The sequence below is a fragment of the Lathyrus oleraceus genome, chromosome 3 (genome assembly GCF_024323335.1).
Source record: "Lathyrus oleraceus cultivar Zhongwan6 chromosome 3, CAAS_Psat_ZW6_1.0, whole genome shotgun sequence".
Lineage (NCBI taxonomy): Eukaryota > Viridiplantae > Streptophyta > Magnoliopsida > Fabales > Fabaceae > Lathyrus > Lathyrus oleraceus.
Window position 1 is genome coordinate 373,728,952 of NC_066581.1, and position 14,820 is coordinate 373,743,771.

Here is a 14,820-nt window from a genome sequence, read left to right on the forward strand (position 1 = left end):
GATAACGGTATATCGATTCGTAAGTCCCTGTGGGATCGATATCTTTTAAAACTACGCGATAGAACTGTGCACTTGCAGTTTGTACCCCAACTCGACTCATAAAGTCGAGCGATCAAGTTTTTGGCGCCGTTGCCGGGGACTTTTATTTAATCGATATCGTAACTCTTCCATTACGCTGTAGAGACTAAGGTTTCTTTTTCTTCTATTCTTTCTTTCGTTGATTTGTATGCCACGCACTCGCTCACAAGGCGAACCGCTCTATTTACGAATCAACGATATCGAACTATATCTCCGAGTCTTACGACGAATTCGGGAATATCGTGCTGCAAACAATCTCCCTCCTATAGAACTTCCTTATTTTAAAAACCTTTTTCCTTCGATAACCGAGATGGCAGAACCAGCTCGTGCTCTTAGAGATTACGCCGCTCCATCGCAAGATGAGCCGCATTCAAGTATTGCTCCACCCGCAATCGAAGCAAACAACTTCGAACTTAAACCTTCGCTGTTGCAGGCGGTGCAACAGAACCAATTCTCTGGAAATCCTACCGAGGATCCAAACCTTCATTTATCCGTATTTGTCCAATACGCTGATACTGTTAAAGCTAATGGTGTCACTTCAGAGGCAATTCGACTTCGTCTTTTTCCTTTCTCATTAAGAGATAGCGCTAGAAGATGGCTTCAATCTCTCCCTTCCAACTCAGTCACCACATGGAACGAGTTGAAGAAAGTTTTTCTTGCCCGATACTTTCCGCCAAGCAAAACAGCTATGTTAAGAGCCCAGATAAACGGATTTAAACAGAAAGACAACGAGTCTCTTTTCGAAGCATGGGAAAGATACAAAGACATGATGAGACTTTGCCCACACCATGGTTTGGAAGACTGGTTAGTAATTCACACATTTTATAATGGTCTCTTATACAACACAAGGTTAACAATAGACGCCGCTGCAGGTGGTGCATTGATGAACAAACCTTATGCTGATGCTTACCAGCTTATCGAGAGCATGGCCCAAAACCACTATCAGTGGGGAACCGAACGAACAACGGTGGAAAAACCTCAAACGAAAACTGGCATGTACGAGATAAGTAACATTGATCACGTTAACGCAAAAGTGGATGCTTTGGTCCAGAAAATTGAAAGTTTAAACGTATCACCTCCAGCCGCCGTGGTTGCTATAACTCAGAATTGCGAGGTCTGTGGAATCCAAGGCCACACTCCTACGGACTGTCAACTCTTGACAGGAATCCAAGCAGAGCAAGTAAGCTATGCTCAAGGAAGCCCTTACTCGAATACCTATAACTCAAATTGGAAGAACCATCCAAACTTTTCATATAAGAGTAATAACGCTTTGTACGCACCTGGACAGTCTCCAAATCAAGCCCCAGCTATACCTCCGGGATATCAGAAACCGAACCCATCCATGCCTAACAATAACGCCCCTAGGAAATCCAACTTGGAAATCATGATGGAAAACTTTATAGCTTCCCAACAACAAACCAATAAAGATTTCTTAAACCAGAATGTACACACTGGCGAACAACTTAAACAACTAGCAAGCAAAGTAGATGCCTTGGCTACCCATAACAAAATGCTGGAAACACAAATATCACAAGTAGCCCAACAACAAGCACCTACTGCTGCCCCAACTGGTACATTCCCTGGACAGCCCCAACCAAATCCGAGAAGCCAAGCTCATGCAATTACATTAAGAAGTGGAACGGAAGTGGAAGGACCGTCTGATCCAAGGATAGAAAACCAAAACCCTAAGAAATCAACTGAGGAAAGTGAACCTAAGGAAAAGGAAGAGAGTAATAAGGAAACCCTAGAAAAGAAGGAACCTTATGTACCTCCACCACCTTACAAACCACCTATACCTTACCCTCAAAGGCTTGTTAAAACCAAAGATGAGGGCCAATTTAGAAAATTTGTTGATCTCCTTAAACAATTAAACGTTACAATTCCGTTCACCGAAGCTATTACGCAGATGCCCTCATATGCTAAATTCTTAAAAGAAATCCTTTCTAATAAGAGGAAACTTGAGGATAGCGAAACCGTTACACTCCCTGCCGAATGTAGCGCTATAATCCAAAACATGCCCCCTAAACTCAAGGATCCAGGTAGTTTCTCTATACCCTGTCACATAGGAAAATTTGTCATCGACGAAGCCTTATGCGATTTAGGAGCCGGAATTAGCGTTATGCCTTTATCCATATGCAAGAAACTGGAAATGGGAGAATTAAGACCAACCAAAATGTTTGTGCAACTAGCAGATCGTTCCATCAAATATCCTGTAGGAATCCTTGAAAACGTTCCCGTACGCATAGGTCAATCCTACATTCCCACTGATTTTACAATTATGGACATTAGAGAAGATGATATTACGCCCATTATACTGGGAAGACCATTCTTAGCAACTGCCGGTGCAATCATAGACGTAAAACGAGGACGACTCACCTTCGAAGTAGGTGAAGAGAAAATTGAGTTCATTCTTTCCAAATTCTTGAAAGCACCTGCAATAGAAGATACATGTTACTTCATGGATATCATCGATGAATGCATAAAAGAAGCAGAGTTAGGAGAAGACAAATCATCCGACTGCCTTGTAGAAGACAGATCTAACCAATGTTTGGCAATAACACCGGATCCTACGCAATGTCTTAACAAACCAACCCCTGACCTGAAAACACTTCCCAAAAATCTGAGATATGAATTCCTAGACTTAGAACTCGAACGACCTGTGATAGTTAATGCAGATCTAGGGAGACTCGAAACAGAAAAACTCTTACATATCTTAAGGAAGTATCCAACCGCACTAGGGTACCACATCACCGATCTTAAAGGAATAAGTCCTTCTATTTATATGCACCGCATCATGTTAGAAGAAGACTGTAAAACCTCTAGGGAACACCAGAGAAGACTAAATCCGATCCTAAGTGAGGTAGTAAAAAAGGAAATAACCAAGTTATTGGAAGCAGGTATTATATATCCTATATCTGATAGCAAATGGGTTAGTCCTGTGCACGTTGTACCTAAGAAAGGAGGCATAACCGTTATTGAAAACGAAAAAGGGGAAACTATAACTAAAAGAATCGAATCAGGATGGAGAATGTGCATTGATTTTAGGAAACTAAACAAAGCAACCCGAAAAGATCATTTCCCTTTACCATTCATTGACCAAATGTTAGAACGATTAGCAAAACATTCACATTTCTGTTATCTAGACGGTTATTCAGGCTTCTTTCAAATACCAATTCACCCTGATGACCAAGAAAAGACGACATTCACGTGCCCTTTTGGTACCTTCGCTTATAGACGAATGTCGTTTGGTCTGTGTAATGCCCCTGCAACCTTTCAAAGATGCATGATGGCAATTTTCACCGACTTTCTCGAAAACATCATGGAAGTATTTATGGATGACTTTTCTGTATACGGACAAAGTTTCGAAGAATGCCTTGAAAACCTGGAAAGAGTTCTTGAGCGATGTGTAAAAGTAAACTTAGTACTTAATTGGGAAAAGTGCCACTTTATGGTACAAGAAGGAATTGTTTTAGGACACATCATCTCGAACAAAGGAATTGAAGTAGACAAAGCCAAAATAGAGGTAATCGAAAATCTTCAACCCCTAAGAACCGTGAGAGAAGTACGAAGCTTTTTAGGACACGCCGGTTTTTACCGACGATTCATCAAAGACTTCTCTAAGATAACTAAACCTTTAACCGGACTGTTGATGAAAGATGCCGAATTCATATTCGACGATAACTGTTTAAAAGCATTTCAAACGCTTAAGCAAGCATTGATCTCCGCACCCATAATGCAGACACCAGACTGGAATGAACCATTCGAAATAATGTGCGATGCTAGCGATTATGCTGTAGGTGTTGTGTTAGGACAACACCAGGATAAAAAGCTTCACGTTATATATTACGCAAGCAGAACCCTGGATGAAGCGCAAATGAATTACGCCACTACCGAGAAAGAACTCCTAGCAGTGGTATTTGCGCTAGATAAATTTCGTTCTTACTTGGTTGGAGCTAAAATAATAGTTTACACTGATCACGCTGCTATCAGGTACCTCTTAACAAAAAAAGATGCTAAACCTAGACTCCTAAGATGGATCTTGTTGCTACAAGAATTCGACTTAGAAATCAAGGACAAGAAAGGAACTGAAAACGTAGTAGCAGACCATCTCTCTAGACTTGAGAACCTTGAACCGGAAAGAACATCAATTAATGATGATTTCTCGTATGACAAACTTATAGCTACTTTGGAAGAAAACAACTCCGACATGCAAGTAGGAACCACTTTAGCTATATCTGCCACACCATGGTACGCTGATCTCGTCAATTATTTAGCTGCCGGAATAGTTCCACCTACTCTATCTTACCAACAGAAGAAACGATTCTTCTACGACATAAAACACTATTACTGGGATGATCCCTTACTTTTCAAAAGAGGCCCCGATGGTATTTTCCGTCGATGTATACCCGAAGAAGAGGTAGAAAATATAATCCAACACTGCCACTCCGCTCCTTATGGTGGACACACAAGTACATCCAAGACCTGCTCTAAAATCCTACAAGTCGGCTTTTATTGGCCAACTATATGGAAGGACGTACATGCGGCTATTAAGGAATGTGACAGATGTCAACGCACGGGAAACATATCTAGACGTGACGAGATGCCACAAAAAGGTATTTTGGAAGTAGAGATCTTCGACGTGTGGGGAATAGACTTCATGGGACCTTTTCCATCCTCTTTCGGTAACAAATACATACTAATGGCAGTTGACTACGTATCAAAATGGATCGAAGCTGTAGCCTCCCCAACAAACGACACCCGAGTAGTAACTAGGCTCTTTAAGAATATAATATTTCCGAGATTTGGCATCCCAAGAATAGTAGTCAGTGATGGTGGATCGCACTTTATATCCAAGGTACTCGAAAAATTATTATTTAAATATGGAGTGAGACATAGGATAGCGACACCTTACCACCCTCAGACCAGTGGACAAGTGGAAGTATCTAACAGAGAAATCAAGCAAATACTAGAAAAAACGGTCGCCACTTCAAGGAAAGATTGGTCATTAAAATTACCAGAAGCTTTGTGGGCATACCGAACTGCTTATAAAACCCCCATAGGGACGACCCCATTTAAGCTCATTTATGGAAAATCCTATCACCTCCCGGTAGAATTAGAACATAAAGCCTATTGGGCTATTAGAAATCTGAATCTAAACTATAAAGCCGCCGGTGAAAAGAGAATCCTTGACATAAACGAATTAGAAGAACTCAGAAGAGACGCCTATGAAAATGCCAGAATCTATAAAGAAAGAACAAAACAATGGCATGACAAGCGTATATCAAGGAAAATCTTCAAGCAAGGCGACACAGTCCTTTTATTTAACTCTAGACTAAAGTTATTCCCGGGAAAACTACGATCCAGATGGTCAGGACCTTTTCATATCACTAACATCTTCCCCAGTGGAGCAATAGAAATTAAAGGCAAATCCACAGAACCGTTTACCGTAAACGGGCAACGTCTAAAACACTATCATTATGCGGAAACCAATGGAGATTCGCAAATCCTACACTTAGACGAAATGCCCCCAGGACCTATAGATTATACTTAACAGTTTCTTTGTCGAGCTTGCGACATTTAAACAAAGCGCTTAGTGGGAGACAACCCACAATTATTTTCTTATTCTATTATTATCATTTTCCTATTTTTTTTTCTTTCCTAAATTATTCTTTTAATTTCTGTTTAGTATTAATTCCTGATTTATTTTAATTCAAAAAAGAAAAATATATATATATATATATATATATATATATATAATAATAATTTTTCCTCTTTCGGCATTTGGCCAAATCCTCACTAAAACTCATGTTTTCTTTTCTCTAGCTAACACTAACCAGATGGGACATTTTGATCGTATGAGTATCAAATTCAGAGGAATGGCTCAGAAACAAAAGTTTGAAGAACTAGCCACCAGAGAGATGCTACCTAGTTTATATGCTGATGATTGGGCTATGACTGCCCTTGGACTTAGACAGAGTGTCCTGTATTTGCTGAACCAGATAGGATGGGAGACATCCCCTATCCTGAGACATTTCACCACCTACCGGAGACTCACACTAGAATTCCTTAGCTCATTAATCTATCTACCCAGCCATGGAAAAGGAATTAGCAGAGGTTTTATCCAGTTCAGAATGTTCAATATGGAGTACCAATTTAATATTAGAGACTTTACCAATCTTTTGGGTTTTCCTACCTCCTTTGACACATTCACAGTAAGCCAGGAAGAACTTTTTGAACATAGAGAACTTGAACACTTTTGGGGTAAGCTGTCTGGAAATGAGGAGCCCGAAGAACATGAGTTTCTCTCTGGAAACATACACAACCCGGCCTTTCGCTATTTCCATAAGATCCTGACCCACACTTTATTTGGGAAGAAGCCAAATAGTACTTCAGTTTCACGTGATGAACTCTTCATCATATTTTGTGCTTCCCAGAACCGTCCAATAAACGGTGCCACTTTTATGTTAGCTAATTTGGACCACCTTATCCAGGATGAGCGAGCACCCATTAGAATAGGCGGTTTGATAACTATGATAGGTAATGCTATTGGATTACGTCAGCCTATGCTTGACCTTAGCCCTTTTTGTGGCATTACTACTATGAGTATACCCTTCCTCTTCAACACTATGTTTATAGCAAACCTAGGGTCTGACGAGTTTGAGCTTATTATTGATAACCAGGTTCTTTGCCTATTCACCATGCCCGATCCTAGGACTAGCATTCATAACCGCAGTAACTGGCTCTATAACCTGAACGAAACTCCCACTCCTGCTGGATCCACTGAATCCATCCAGGACTATGAGATTTGTGATGACTATGAGACTTATGATGACCAGATCCCTCATGCTGAATCTGACCCTGAGACACCATCCGGTTATTATGATATTGACCCTCCTCCTCAGCCTGTTCAGACCGAAGAATCAGCCATATCCGACCTCCGGCACCATATGCCCAGAACTGATTATAACACCGCCATTGAAGCTTTGATGTCAGAACAAGACGCCCTCAGAGGAGAATTTACTAACATGAGACACGAAGTTCTAGGATACATGAGCAGTATGACGAATCAGTTCCACGAGTTGCTACATCATGTTAACTCTTTTGCTCCTCCGGCCAGAGATCGTACAGAGGGATAGAATTTAGTTATTTTTCTAAGTTATTTAGTCTTAAGTTAGATTATTCATTAATGTTATTTGAATTCATGTTCACATTTATTTCTCTTTCATTTCATTGTTTTCCTTTCCTGTAATACATTATGATCATTTTATTGAAGTTGTTTATTTAATTTTATTATGCAATAGCTGTTATGCTCTACTGTTGCTACCTATGACTTATTATTATACAAAACAGATTAAGCATGCACGATAAATTAAATTGCAGAATAAACCAATTATAAGCAAAGCAAAACAAAATAAATAACAAAAATAAAATCCACGCTACTGAAGCCTTGCCAAAATGGAATGTGTGACGAGCGTCACACAAATCCATAACGGACGGCACACCAAGTGCCTGTTACGAACGTCACACCCCTGTGACGAGCGTAACACTCCTCAGACTAGTGAACGTTAAGGAGCCGTTGGAGACGAACGTTACACCTTTTAACTTTTTACTTTCCCCATTAATTTCCATTCAACCACACTTAATTACTTTTCAACCACTTCTCCTTTCCAACTTCCAAATTCTTCTCCTATAAATACCCACCAAACCTCCCTTCATTCACCACAAACCATTCTCTCCTATCAAATACATTTCTTTTCTTTCCAAATCACCCCTTCAAGCTTCATTCATCACAATGGCGGGAAATCAGAATTTTGGAAATATCATCTTCCGATCCGAAGATGAAAATTATCAAAGGGAGCAATTCGAGCGTTTCCAACAGCGAGGCGTCGTTTCCACCAGGTACCCCGATTTAACTTGTTTACAACAATTAGGATTACTCCAAGGTATCGAATGGATGCTCCGTCAAGCCAACTTAACCTTCCTTTGCACTCATAATCAACCCACCTACCCATCCCTAACCTTAGAATTCTTAAGTTCATACGACTACACCACTCCCGCCGGTGAAGACGAATTTTTAACCGGTACAGCAACCTTCCGTATGTTTAACGCCGAGTACTCCTTAACCCAAAACCAATTGAGTACCATGCTACATTTTCCCATAGAAGGTCTGCTACACCCCAGAATCCCTCCAAACTCAAACTGGAACACAGTTGGCGTTTTCGGCCTTTTTAAGAAAATTTCCGGTATAGATACCTACAACTGGGAAGAGCTCCTTCTCTCCCATATACATAACCCCACCGTCCGGTACTTTATCCGCATCCTGCAAAACACAGTTTTTGGAAGGCCAAACAACAGCAAGGTAAACTCAAAGGAACTATTTTTCCTCCAATGCGTCTTCGAACCGGATACTCAGGTAAACGCCGCCTCCTTTCTATTTCATCATATCCGCACCTTATGTGCTAGAGGCCGGCAACCTTTTATAATTGGTGGATTAATCACCACCATAGCACTTGGCCTAAACCTAGGGGATAAACTCCAAACTTTAGAATCTCTACCCCCCCTATCTATGGATATCAGCTACTGTCGATCCAGCCGCTTGATTAAGAACAGAGTAGGCGGAGGATATTATCTTATGGTGAACAACCAGGCAGTCCCAAGCGTTGTTCTACCAAATATCGCCCTAACTGATGTCACAAACCCCGACCGCCACCTCTATGATCTAAACGCTCCCGAAGCCACCGAGCCTTCACAAACAAACCCGCACACAGACGAGTTTGAAGCAATGGAGCAAGGTGATCATCCGCCTACACAACAGTCAGTCCCGCTCAACCCTTCCGGCAATACATCTGGCCCATCCTCCCAACGTCGTCGACGAAGAAGGCCTGCAACCAACGACGACATCATGGATGCTATTGAGGGTATGCAGGCACAGAATGTCGAGATGATGCAGATAATGCATCAAATGCAACAACAACAGGATGCTAGGAATACCATAACCGACCAGCGGTTTACTGAGTTGTTCAGCAGGTTCGACAACTTAGACTTACGTCCGAGATCACCAGGTCCAAGAACCAGAGGCGGCAGACAACCTTAGTTGTAGTTTCTTTTTCCTTTCCATATTGTATTTCTTTTCCTTAAAACATTGGGGACAATGTTTAATTTAAGTATGGGGGGGAAAACTTGTTCTTCCTACTTCCATTTTTCAAGTATGTACTTTTCCTTTTAATGTTATTTCCCTTTTAATCATTAAAAAAAAAAAAAAATTTAAGTTAAGTCCCGAGTGTGAAAATTTCTATTATCTATTCCCTCAAAAAAAAAAAAAAAAAAATTTCATGAGCCATAACAAAAATTTAACACACCCAATAAGTATAAAGGTCGCTTATTTTATACAACTTGAGTGAAATCAAGACAAAAAAATTATTACCATAACAACGCTCTAAGAACCTCAACATGTTAGATCAGGATAAGTACCTATTATACCAATCCCTTGAACTTTTAAGTTTTATAGTAACCCCGAGTAGTTTATACGAGAAGTCAGCACCATCTTAATAGCAAACTACGTGGAGAGCCGATGAATATAAGTGAATGATCCCCAAAGTAACATAAAATATACGAATATATCAGGAAATGCACTGATTAAATTAGGTGATCCTTACCAGATCATTTAATCTAAAGGTTGCAGATCATACAAAAAGCATAATATGAAAGATCCATTATGAGTTGGTTCAGGAGGTATCTGGTACTGAACTTGGTAGGGCGGACTACGGTTCGATCCCCCGCAATTTGCAATGGACTGAATAACGAAGTTATCCGACTTATGTACCAGAACTTCTAGCTAAAAGCGGATCATAATCACTAACCGGTTACTCCACTATGTGCGCGACAAGATAAAGGGCTTAATGTGATTTCGCTAGAATGAAAACGGGTGAAATAAGAGTAAGGGAACTAGGATAGCTATAATAGGGTACTTGAACTGATTTGCACAAGGCAGGGTTATCTGAGGTTGTAACGGTAGTTGTTGATGTCAAGGTTAAACTCAAGTTGCTCCTAAACAAAATCCATTTGCCACCTATTACGAATTGATGTGTGTTTTGAAAACTTCATCTGGCTAAAATTTTTTAAAAAACGAGTTCTATACTGAATTTTGCTTGAGGACAAGCAAAGATCTAAGTATGGGGGAGTTTGATAACACGAAATTATACCATATTTTAGGACTTAATTCCATTAAATTCTATGACTATTTATTTCGGTTTACTGCATTTTATAAGATATTACGTGGTATTTTCTTCCTATTTGTCTCAGGTAGCCTATTTTGAAGCACAAGTAAAAATGGAAGAAAAGGAGGTGCAAAAAGGAGAGAAAAAGAACCAAAGGCCAAAGCCCAGCCCAAAGCGCACAAGAAACCAATGTTGTGCCTGTGGCGGACGTCACAGGGGGCGTGACGAGCGTCACACAAAACAGCCTTGTGACGGACGTCACACATGGTGTAACGAGCGTCACACCATTCCACTATCTTTTTGGCGCAAGTGACGCCCTCAGAAGACTTGAAGAGACGTTGAGGAGTTTGTGTCCTATATCCACGCCATGCATTTAGCCACGTTGAAGACCCTGGGGAAACGAAAAGCAGTTACCAACACCAATATAAATAGCTACTTCAAAAACCTAAAAGGGTTCCTCGGTTTTTCCACGCTCACGCTGCCGAAGCTTTTCAAATTTTCTTTCTTTTTACGCTTCTGCAATTTTCTTTTCCAGCAACTTAACATTGTTTATTTGTTTATTTCTTTTGCAAGTTCTACATTCTTTTTCCCTTGCAATTTACCTTTCCCTTTTTAGCATTTAGATATTTTTCGCATAATAGTTTCTACACCGGAAACTATTGTGTAACTTTTTATCGGATCTAACCTTACGTTAGATTCTAGTTTTATTTCCTTGGTTTAATTTATTGTTTAATTGAAGAATCCAAGAACAAATCCTACCGGCTTGTGGTGGAGTGTTCAAGACTATTGTTTAACGCATTCAGGTTCTTTAATCATTATTTAATGCTTTGTTTTATTATTTATTTATATTATCTGCCTGTGATGAGTCTGTTTATGCATGATATGTATTTCTGTTTGTTTAGCATGTCTGGCTAATTCGCGTAGATATCGGTATGTAAAGTAAGCGAAATAAGGGATCAAGACTAAGTCGGTCTAATTAAACTTAAAATTAAAATCAATCTTTTTACGGTCTCAATTTACATGTTTAATAACAAGATTTTTTACCAAAGTAAAAGACATAAAGAAGTTAAAATCAATAGAGCGAGAGTTTGAGGTTTTAACTGGACAGTGTAAATTAGGCATTAATTCTAGATCAGGGCGAGAGCAAGTTTTAGAGTTAATTAAATTCTGACCTTTTCCAAAAAGTATTTTTAAAGATTGAATGTGAGGACGAGAGTTAAGCATTCGGGTTTAATTGTATAACCTAAGTCAACAGAGCGAGAGTTTGAGATAAGGGTGTTTAAAACGGTCAGTGTTTTCTTAAAAAGAGTTTCTGCAACTTTATTACTTTCAAAAAGTGGTTTTTGACTTAATTATAAGTGACAGCTACATTAACATAAAATCATGGTTTATTCAACAGAGCGAGAGTTTGAGATAAAACCTTTAATCAATAAAGTTAACTGAAACGATTTATTTTAAAACCAAGAAACCGACAAAGAATTGAGTCCCTAATTACGACGAACTGCATACCGATATCCGCTTTATTAATATTTAATCTAGATCTTAGTTTAGTTTTTAGCTTCGCCCCCCAAACAATCAACCATTATTCACCTTAGCTTTACGTAGTAACCCTAGATAACGGTATATCGATTCGTAAGTCCCTGTGGGATCGATATCTTTTAAAACTACGCGATAGAACTGTGCACTTGCAGTTTGTACCCCAACTCGACTCATAAAGTCGAGCGATCACTCAACCAAATCAAGATCTATTTACATCAGAATTCTCAGCATCAAAAGCTCTACAAGATCATGGCAATAAAATGAAGAAACAAGAGATTCGAATTCCAACCTCTTTGAAGAACAGTGAGTTGAAATCGTGGATTCAAGCTTCCTCCAGCTCCAGATCTCCTTCCTCAACCTTGTTATGAAGTCTGGTACACGAATTGACACTTGAAAAGGCTTGGATCTTGCTTAATTTGAAGCTTCCATGTTCATGAGTTTGTGCATGATTTGCTTGATTCTTGGCCAAATTCTGCAAACCAGCTCTTGATTCTTCATCAATGATCCATGCTGAACACGATTATGCAATAATATTGATGAATTATGTGAAGAAAATTCAAGTTTCAATTGAGAGAGTTTTTGGAGGGAAATGAAATTTCAGATCTAGATTGTTTCTCCTTTGAAATTCTGTTATGATTTAGCCTTTATACCATGTCTTAATCACCTTGCTAATCAAAATTTGCATTGGTTAATTGGGATTAAGAAAAAATGAGGTGTATAACCAAATTGGAAAATGTGAGGTGCATGGCAAATTTTACACGTAAACAGTGCACATGCATGGCCCAAACTCACTCAAAATCATCCAAGGAACACAATGGCATTGGTATTTTTCATGTATGATCAATAGAATTTGAATTCTCCATTTTCCCTCCAAAATGTACATCCATGAACAAATGATTATATGAGATAATTTCATGCAATGCAATGTTTGATTTGGAATCTCTTGGTCATGATAAGCATTTTGCGAAAAGAGTGACTCAACTTGGAGTTTTGGATCAAAAGTTATGGCATGTTGAACTTCCATGCACACTTGGCAATCATTTGATCATAATTCTTCAACCATTCATCAGATGCTCATGATCTTGGACTTTTTGGAAATGAGAGAGAAATATCTTCAACTTTCATATTCAACAAAATTTCATTTGAAGCTTATTTGATGTTGGAAAGTTTAGTTGAATATGAACCAAAAACTTGCCATTTTTGGAAATTTGAAATTACAGGTCACTTTCCATTTTTAGAAACTTTTGATATGACCTTAAAATCTTCAATATGAATGTTTGAAATGTCAAATGGACCTTGTTTGAACATGAATTAAGTGTCTCAATCATCTCCCCAACCTCAAAGTCCTCAGTTGACTGTCTGGGTCCTCAGATGACCTTGGCATGCTCTGATGGATTTGGGTCTCAACCACTTGGGAATTTTGCTTCCAAATGAAACCATAGCTCATATAAGCTCAACATAATATCATATGGTCCTCATCTCAATAAAATACCATTTGCTCTTGTACAAGGGATGCTCCTGAATGGCTTGACCTGTGATGCTTAAACTGCAAAACAAATGTTAGATGACATATTTTTGTACTTTTGGTTAGTGATTAAAACAAGAAAAGCAATGATATACAATGCAAACAATGCCTGGTGATCTCAAACCACTCACAAGGAGATCCCACCCAAAGGGAAAGAAAGCAAGATGCTCAAAGATCCTTGAGGCTATGCAATGCAATGCTTATGATGCCATGAGGGATCTTAGGGACAAAAATTGGGGTCTTACACTGAGTAATTGCTTTTATATTTTAAAATCCTTCTCATATGCCTAAGGGAGAAGTGAACATTGTTGGGCGTTTTAAATTGATCATCAATGAAATTAATTCTATTCATCCACATCTTTGATGTTTTATTTTTACTTTTTGCTTTATTCTGAAAATGGTAATCACAAAAAAACATAAATAAACAATATAATTGTCCATCTGCATAATATTTGGTCACAAATTCACTTCTCTAAAATCAAAATATCAAATCCTTATGCAGGTTGGTTCCTAACCCCATTGAATACAATGATCCTTCTCCTTCTCCAAATTTTGAATTCCCTGTGTTTGAAGCCGAGGAGGAAAGTGATGTAGAAGTGAGTGATGAATTGTCTCGTCTTCTTGAGCAAGATGAGAAGATTTTCCAGCCGTTTGAAGAGCAGATTGAGCTTGTCAACTTGGGTTCTGAAGATGATGTGAAGGAAGTCAAGATTGGGTCTCGACTGTGTTCAGATGCTAAGAAGGGGTTGATTGATCTTCTTCGAGAGTATTCAGACGTGTTTGTTTGGTCCTATCAAGACATGCCTGGTTTGGATTCTAATATTGTGGAGCAATAGATTGTCGTTGAAGCCAGAATGCCCGCCAGTCAAGCAGAAGTTGAGAAGAACGCATCCTGATATGGCTGTGAAGATCAAAGAGGAAGTTCAAAAGCAGATTGATGCCAATTTCCTTGTGACTGCTGAGTATCCACAATGGGCGGCCAACATTGTGCCTCTGCCAAAGAAATATGGAAAAGTCCGCATTTGTGTTGACTATAGAGATTTGAATAAAGCCAGTCTAAAAGATGATTTCCCTCTACCACACATTGATATGTTGGTAGACAATACTGCTAAATTCAAAGTCTTTTCGTTTATGGATGGATTTTCCGGATATAATCAGATTAAGATGGCACCCGAGGATATGGAGAAGACCACATTCATTACACCCTAGGGAACATTCTGTTATAGAGTGATGCCTTTCAGTCTAAAGAATGTTGGTGCGACTTACCAGAGAGCAATGACTACTCTTTTTCATGATATGATGCATAAAGAGATTGAAGTTTATGTCGATGACATGATTGCTAAATCAATTGATGAAGAGAAACATGTTGAGTATTTGTTGAAGCTATTCCAGCGTTTGAGGAAGTATAAACTCCGCTTGAATCCCAATAAGTGTACTTTTGGTGTTCGTTCTGGTAAGTTG

General features: G+C 39.1%; 1 pseudogene; it reads right to left on the reverse strand.

The window, feature by feature from the left end:
• Nucleotides 1-773: 773 nt before the first annotated feature.
• LOC127133843 (uncharacterized) lies at nt 774-873 on the reverse strand (annotated as a pseudogene).
• Between the last annotated feature and the right edge of the window lie 13,947 nt (nt 874-14,820).